The sequence below is a fragment of the Mus caroli genome, unplaced genomic scaffold (genome assembly GCF_978045245.1).
Source record: "Mus caroli unplaced genomic scaffold, Mus_caroli_1 scaffold_136, whole genome shotgun sequence".
Classification (NCBI taxonomy): Eukaryota; Metazoa; Chordata; class Mammalia; order Rodentia; family Muridae; genus Mus; species Mus caroli.
The window spans coordinates 36,389-45,485 of record NW_028227391.1 but is presented as its reverse complement, the minus strand read 5'-3'; positions in this window follow the sequence as shown (position 1 = coordinate 45,485).

Sequence of the window (9,097 nt, the reverse complement as noted above, 5' to 3'; positions counted from 1 at the left end):
ATGATGTACATAAACACAGCCTCACGTTTACTTCTTAAAATTTAAAGATGGGAGGGGGGCCACTGAAAGGGCTCAGCAATTAACCGCATTGTCTCCTCTTACAGAGAACCTGGGATCAACTACCTGCAACTATATGGTAGCCCATCTCCACTCCAAGGGGATCAGACAGACAGACAGACAGACAAGGATAAGTATGGCAGGCCTGCATGGTCTTTCTTTCTTTCTTATCCTTTTTAAAAAAATTGTATTTATTTATGTATTTATTAGATATAAGTACAGTGTAGCTGTCTTCAGACACTCCAGAAGAGGGTGTCAGATTCTGATGAATCTAAATCCCTCTTCTGGTCTGCATATGATGTACATAAACACAGCCTAACATATACTTCTAAAAATTTAAAGATAGGTGGAGCCACTGAAAGGGATCAACAATTAACAGCATTGTCTCCTCTTCCAGAGAACCTGGGATCAACTAACAGCAAATATATGGTGGCCCATCTCCAGTTCCAAGGGATCAGACAGACTGACAGACAGACAGACTGACAGAGATAAGGATGGCAGGCCTGCCTGGTCTTTCTTTCTTTCTTATCCTTTTTAAAAAATGTTTATTTATTTATTTATATGTTTATTAGATATAAGTACACTGTAGCCGTCTTTAGACACTCCAGAAGAAGTTGTCAGATTCTGAAGAATCTAAATCCCTCTTATGGTCTGCATATGATGTACATAAACACAGCCTCACGTTTACTTCTTAAAATTTAAAGATGGGAGGGGGGCCATTGAAAGGGCTCAGCAATTAACCGCATTGTCTCCTCTTACAGAGAACCTGGGATCAACTACCTGCAACTATATGGTAGCCCATCTCCACTCCAAGGGGATCAGACAGACAGACAGACAGACAAGGATAAGTATGGCAGGCCTGCATGGTCTTTCTTTCTTTCTTATCCTTTTTAAAAAAATTGTATTTATTTATGTATTTATTAGATATAAGTACACTGTAGCTGTCTTCAGACACTCCAGAAGAGGGTGTCAGATTCTGATGAATCTAAATCCCTCTTCTGGTCTGCATATGATGTACATAAACACAGCCTCACATACACTTCTAAAAATTTAAAGATGGGTAGGGCCACTGATAGGGCTCAACAATTAACCGCATTGTCTCCTCTTCCAGAGAACCTGGGATCAACTACCAGCAACTATATGGTAGCCCATCTCCAGTTCCAGGGGATCAGACAGACAGACAGACAGACAGAGATAAGGATGGCAGGCCTGCCTGGTCTTACTTTCTTTCTTATCCTTTTTAAAAAATGTTTATATATTTATTTATTTATTTATTTATTTATTTATTTATTTATTATATATAAGTACACTGTAGCTGTCTTCAGACACTCCAGTAGAGGGTGTCAGATTCTGGAGAATCTAAATCCTCTTATAATCTGAATATGATGTACTTAAACACAGCTCACATATACTTCTAAATATTTAAAGAAGTGTGGGGCCACTGAAAGGGCTCGACAATTAAGAGCATTGTCTCCTCTTCCAGAGAACCTTGGATCAACTACCAGCAACTATATGGTGGCCCATCTCCAGTTCAAGGGGATCAGACAGACAGACAGACAGACAGAGATAAGGATGGCAGGCCTGCCTGGTCTTACTTTCTTTCTTATCCTTTTTAAAAAATGTTTATTTATTTATTTATTTATTACATATAAGTACACTGTAGCTGTCTTCAGACACTCCAGTAGAGGGTGTCAGATTCTGGAGAATCTAAATCCTCTTATAATCTGAATATGATGAACATAAACACAGCCTCACATATACTTCTAAATATTTAAAGAAGTGTGGGGCCACTGAAAGGGCGCAACAATTAAGAGCATTGTCTCCTCTTCCAGAGAACCTTGGATCAACTACCAGCAACTATATGGTGGCCCATCTCCAGTTCCCGGGGATCAGATAGACAGACAGACAGACAGGCAGAGATATGGATGGCAGGCCTGCCTGGTCTTTCTTTCTTTCTTATCCTTTTTAAAAAATGTTTATTTATTTATTTATTTATGTATTTAGTAGATATAAGTACACTGTAGCTGTTCAGACACTACAGAAGAGGGTGTCAGAATCTGGAGAATCTAAATCCCTCTTATGGTCTGCATATGATGTACATAAACACAGCCTCACATATACTTCTAAAAATTTAAAGAAGGGTGGGGCCACTCTAAAAGCTCAACAATTAACAGCATTGTCTCCTCTTCCAGAGTACCTGGGATCAACTACCAGCAACTATATGGTGGCCCATCTCCAGTTCCAGGGGATCAGACAGACAGACATACAGACAGTGCTAAAGATGGCAGGCCTGCCTGGTCTTTCTTTCTTTCTTATCCTTTTTAAAAAATGTTTATTTATATATTTATTTATGTATTTATTAGATATAAGTACACTGTAGCTTTCTTCAGACACTCCAGAAGAGGGTGTCAGATTCTGGAGAATCAAAATCCCTCTTATGGTCTGCATATGATGTACATAAACACAGCCTCACATATACTTCTAAAAATTTAAAGATGTGTGGGGCCACTGAGAGGGCTCAACAATTAACAGCATTGTCTCCTCTTTCAGAGAACCTGGGATAAACTACCAGCACCTTATGGTGGCCCATCTCCAGTTCCAGGGGATCAGACAGACAGACAGACAGAGAGGCCTGCCTGGTCTTTCTTTATTTCTTATACTTAAAAAATCTTTATTTATTTATTTATTTATGTATTTGTTAGATATATGTACACTGTAGCCGTCTTCAGACACTCCAGAAGAGGGTGTCAGATTCTGGAGAATCTAAATCCCTCTTATGGTCTGCATATGATGTACATAACCACAGCCTCACATATACTTCTAAAAATTAAAAATGGATGGGGCCACTGAAATGGTTCAACAATTAACAGCATTGTCTCCTCTTCCAGAGAAGCTGGGATCAACTACCAGCACCTACAAGGTGGCCCATCTCCAGTTCCAGGGGATCAGACAGACAGACAGACAGAGATAAGGATGGCAGGCCTGCCTGGTCTTTCTTTCTTTCTTATCCTTTTTAAAAAAATATTTATTTATTTATTTATTTATTTATTTATTTATTTTTTATGTATTTCTTAGATATAAGTACACTGTAGCTTTCTTTAGACACTCCAGAGGAGGGTGTCAGATTCTGGAGAATGTAAATCCCTCTTATGGTCTGCATAGGATGTACATAAACACAGCCTCACATATACTGAGCTGAGGTGTCACAGGCCAACTGCTGGAATTTCTGAGTACCACCTAGAGAGAGAAAAGCTATGCTGTGTTTGCTTAATTTTTGTATTTTATTATTTCTATTTGTTGTTTTGTTTTGTTTTATTTGTTTTTAGAGAAGTCCTCAGTCTGTAGCTCTGGCTGACCCAGGACTGCCTACTTGTGTTAATTAGGGTTTCACAGCTGAGAATAGACACCAAGAGCAAGGTAAGGCTTAGAAATCCCTACATTCAGTGGTGGCTCAAGCTCTTAATGAGAGCACTCTGTAGATAGAGGCAGTCAGTTTCTGAGTTCGAGGCCACCCTGGTGAAAGACAGGGCTAGGGTAGGGGCTAGGGTGAGGAAAGGAAGAAAGGAAAGAAGAAAGGAAGAAAGAAAGAAAAAGTTTTTATAAAAGTTTTATAAAAAGTGTTAACGTTTTTAAAAATTAAAAAAAAATACCAGATCACCATCACACAGCATTGGCTGTCTTCAGGTGTATCCTTTCAGCCTCCAAAACAAAAAACAATGGCTGGCTGTCTTCAGGTGTATCCTATTCTCGAGTCTTATTTCCAACCTTAGAGCTGGGCTGAGCTGCCTCATTATGTAATTGCAAACCTTCCTTGGTTTGTCTTTTCCATTTCTAAGACTAGCAGGCCTTTTTCTATTTATTGAATATGCTCATGACTGTCCTTTAGATATAGTAAATATAACTGTTGCTTATAAAACTTGTTTTCTAGGAATTTTTAAAGGGCAATGGCAGAGTTTATTTATAAAAAAAAATTTTGCATTTATTTATTTCTGTGAGTGATGAAGCTCAGGTCTTCAAACTCGTCAGGAGGTATGATTACCTACCCTCTCTCTCAACCCCTCTCTCTCCTCTCTCAATGATTGTGTAAGAATGTTTTGCATGTGTATGCTGTGCCCACAGACTCCAGAACAGAGTATTAGATCCCCTGGAACTGGAGATGGGCCACCATATATAATACTGGTAATTGAGCCCAGGTTCTCTGGAAGAGGAGACAATGCTCTTAATTGTTGAGCCCTCTCTGTAGCCACATCTTTCTTTCTTTCTTTTTTTTTTTTTTGAGTTTATGTGAGGCTGTGTTTATATACATCATATGCAGACAATAAGAATGATTTAGATTCTTCAGAATCTGACACCCTCTTCTGGACTGTCTGAAGATAGCTACAGCATACTTAAATATAATAAATAAATAAATCTTTAAAAAGAAAAGGAAAAGTAAAAAAGAAAGAACAGGCCTGCCATATGCATGTTCATAGAGGAAAATGGAAGAGACCCCAATCTAACCTCAGCAGGGTGCTTCCTTCTGGATGGTAGCTCACAGTTTCATCCCAGCAAGACAGGCAAATCACTGAGTTCAAGGACAGTAAGGTTCAGGACAGCCAAGGTTAGGAAGGGAAAGGGTCTATGTTGAGAATACAAACCGACAAAACAACAACTAGGAAAAAGAAGTGACAGTGTAACTTGGGGTAGGGTACCAACAAGAGAAAGCTTTCTGTTACCACTTACAAACACCAGTAGCCTTGCACCCTTCTGCCCAGGTCCCTGCCTTCCTTTCTAGGCATTCTAAGGATGCCAGGGGGTGGGGGAATCCAGATTAACTTTTTAAAAACAAAGACTTGGTCTTTGATGTCTATAGGAAGCCCTTCTCAGTGCCTTTAACTACCACTGAACTTTCAGGGCTGTGACTCAACTGTAACAAGGAACAGGGCTAAGAACCTGCAGCCTTTGAAAACAACTATTTTTTTAAAGTGGGGGACCCAAATCAGCAGTAGAACCCCTCAGGTTCAGCCATAATACTTGTTAGGGAAAGAGCCTCAATGTCCGGAGCTGAGGTCTCATGGGTGAACTGCTTCAAGCTCTGAGTATCATTGAAAGAAAGGAAAGATATCATGTGGTTGCTTAATTTATTTATTTTATTATTTCTATTTTTTGTTTTCTTTTGTTTTGTTTTAGAAAAGGCCTCAGTCTGTAGCTATGGCTGACCTAGGACAGACTACATGTGTTAATTAGGGTTTCACAGCTGAGAAACAGACCATACCTATGTAAGACTTAGAAAACCCAACAGTCAGTGGTGGCTCGAGCTCTTAATGAGAGCACTCTGGAGGCAGAGGCAGTCAGTTTCTGATTTCGAGGCCAGCCTGGTTAAAGACAGGGATAGGCAGGGCTAGGCAAGGCAGGGCTGGGCTAGGCTAGGCTAGGCAAGGGGCTGGGCTAGTCAAGGCAAGGGACTAGGCTAGGCTACTCAAGGGGCTAGGCAAGACAGACAGACAGAGAGAAAGACAGACAAGGATGGCAGGCCTGCCTGGTTTTTCTTTCTTTCTTATCCCTTTTAAAAAATGTTTATTTATTTATTTATTTATTTATTTATGTATTTATTAGATATAAGTACACTGTAGCTGTCTTCAGACACTCCAGAAGAGGGTGTCAGATTCTGGAGAATCTATATCCCTCTTATGGTCTGCATATGATGTACATAAACACAGCCTCACATTTACTTCTAAAAATTTAAAGATGTGTGGGGCCAATGAAAGGGATCAACAATTAACAACATTGTCTCCTCTTATAGAGAACCTGGGATCAACTACCAGCAACTATATGGTGGCCCATCTCCAGTTCCAGGGGATCAGACAGACAGACAGACATACAGACAGATAGAGTTAAGAATGGCAGGCCTACCTGGTCTTTCATTCTTTCTTATCCTTTTTAAAAATGTTTATTAATTTAAGTATGTATTTATTAGATTTAAGTACATTGTAGCTGTCTTCAAACACTCCCGAAGAGGGTGTCAGATTCTGGAGAATCTATATCCCTCTTATGGTCTGCATATGATGTACATGAACACAGCCTCACATATACTTCTAAAAATTTAAAGATGGGTGGGGCCACTGAAAGGGCTCAACAATTAACAGCACTGACTCATCTTCCAGAGAACCTGGGATTGAAAGAAGAAAAGCTGAACTCTCCATGAACTCTCCAACTCAGAGTTCTCTTACCCCTCCCATCTAGAGGTTGTTCCCGGAACACACCTGAACTTTTTACCTCAGAGTACATTCTTGAACTCTTCACCCCAGAGTCCGACCCCTCCCAAGTGAGAACGGTTCCAGGAGCATTTCTGAGATAAGGGTCTCCTGGAGCGAACTCAGTCCAACCCCTCCTAACTGAAGACTGTTCCAAGAACATTTTTGAGATAGGGGCCTCCTGGTACTACCCCAGAATGTTCCAATAGATCGAGTACATTGCCAAAATATAGGACACGACCCCTTGGTTATGTAAAGCTCCTTGGCAGAACACCTTGGTGACGTAAAACTTGTACTTTTCTCCTTACCCTTCTCCTATAAAAGCCTGTGACAAGTCTGGGCCAATTGCCGAATCTCCTCTGCACCTTGCTGGCTGCATGAGTTTCGACCCCAGATATCTGGTATTTGTGATTTTTGTGTGCTTTCTTGTCGTTGCTGTATTAAATCTTACTCTCTATACATCTTAAGTTCGGTCTCAGTGTCTTCTTGGGTGCGCGGCTGACCCGAGGCTTGAGTAAGTGCCTCCCTTTGGGAGTCCTGGAGTCTTTCATTTGGTGCATTGGCCGGGAATCAGCGCGACCACCAGAAGTCCTGGACCCACTCAGAAGTAAGATATACTGTTCTGTTTGGTCTGGTGTCTGTGTTCTGTTTCTGGAGACCAGGAGAGTCTCAATCTGTGGGCCTTGGAGAGGCCATCTGAATCTGTATCTGGTGCGATCGCAGTTCTGGTTTTGCGTGACGCTCTGTGCTCAGTACGAGCACCAGAGACCGTGCTCCGGGAGCTGGAGACCAGGCAGTTCTCAATAGAGAGCGCGGGGTGGGTAGAGATAGACGTGTCTGGTGCCCCCCATCCGATCGCCCTGGGGGACGCCCCAGGAAGACAAGGGGAGGGCCAAGGACGCTTGGCGGACCCCTCTGAAGGCCGAGAGACCATCACTTTGGTGGAAGGTCTAAGCCGGCCGACCTTGGAAAGGCCATCTGATTCTGTAAGTTGCCTGTGGGCGACGCGAGGTCGCCGCCGTTTTTGGTTTTTTCTTTTTGTCTCAAGTCTTGTGTCTGCTCTTGTTGTGTTTGCTATTATTCTAGAAATGGGACAATCTGCTGGGTGTGTAAGTGTGGAACTGCTGCATTTGTGTATTCTGAGATTGTGGGTTTATTCTGGCAGTGGCTGTGAGAGGACGGCTGTCTATGGCCTCAAGGTCTGCACCCCAAAAAGATGTTTCAAGGGAGACCCTGGAAGGAGTGCCCAGGGTACAGAACAGTCAAAAAGACCTGGCTGTTGCCTGGCAGAGTGAAGGAGAGAGAGAGAGTGTTCTCTCTGCCAGAGCGGGAGTGGATGTGGAATCCCACCCCTATCAGGAAAAAGAGTCAATGTGGAATCCGACCCCGTCAGAAAGTGGCGTTTGGCTGGTTGTGTTTTGGTCACGTGACAGACTGTGTGTGTGTGTGTGTGTGTTAACCCTTTGCCGACTGTAGACTTGGACTGACGTCAGGACAGAATTTGTCAGCAATGGTTTTAAAAAAAGGAAAAAAAGAGAAAAAAAAACCACCAGGCCGGTCCTCCCCAGGCTGCTCAAAAGAGCTCTGAAATCCAGAGCTGCAGCAGTGGTGCTGAGGTTCTGAGTTCTGCAGACACAGCAGCAACGGAGGCTGTCTGTGCCCTGCGAGTGAGTTGTAAAATGCTGATAGTAAGTGCGGCGGCCTGTCAGACCCGCCTGGCGCCCCGGAATAGCCGTGAAGCCTGCCACAGCTGGGGAGGGGCCAACTGTGGCCGCCGTCCCTCCTTTGGCTTCCCCCTGGAGTCTGCCCGCACTCCCTTGTGTCTGTGCGCCCGCCGTGGGGCACACAGAGAAGTTCCCCCGCCCTGCCGCGCAGGCGCCTTGCGTTTCCAAAGCTCGGGAGGCCGCCGTTGCCTCTGGCCAAGAGAGCTCCGTGGATGCCTGTGTGTGGGGTGGCGGACGCCGCCGCCTCCGGGGGCTCAAGCCATGCCGGAAAACAAGTGGTTAAATTCCCCCTCCCTGCCAGTGTTTGTTTGCCACTCCCACATTTCGCCGTGGCGCGGCGGAGACTCGGCGCTTGGCTCCTCCCTGTCCATTCGCCGTTACTGAGAAAATCCTGGTTAGTTTCTTTCCCTCCGCTGACTAGTATGCTTGAGTTCAGCGGGTTGCCGCGTCTGATCTGAGGACGCCACAAGGTTCCCTGGTTGCTTCTCATTTCCCTGTCCCCTGTATCCTGTCTCTTGTTAACTGTTAACAGAAAAAATTGTGTTCATTTTGAGATATCAGTGTGCAGCCAGATGTAAGAGCTGCACCCCCTTCTCTGCCCCGTGTGTTTTCTCTTCTCAGGCATCGCCCTGAGCTGCTAGCAGTGAATCTGTTTTAAGCTCCGGTGAGGGAGATATACAAGGTAAGGAGCACCTACGAGTCTAACTGCCAGGCTCTGATGAAGGATAGAGGTCTGCAAAGAAGAACTGAGAGCAAAGCTTCAGCAGACTCAAAAGAAATAGGTTAACAGTAAAAAGAGGTAAACTATGAAAAAAGTTAAGTGACAGAATATAGATGTAATAATTAGATAACATTCAAAGTAAGCAAAGACAAGAAAGAGATATATATAGATAGAAAGAGAGACATTATATGAGATCTCCATTGCAGTTAAGAAATAGGAGCAAAGAGAGATAAATGACAAAGACTAGAACCTAGCAAAGTGACACTTGCTAATAATACTAGCACTTAGAGATGATCTGTAAGAAATAAGGAGCCAGAAAATTTTCTAAAAAAGATAAGAGAAATGAAATGCTGGTCACAAAC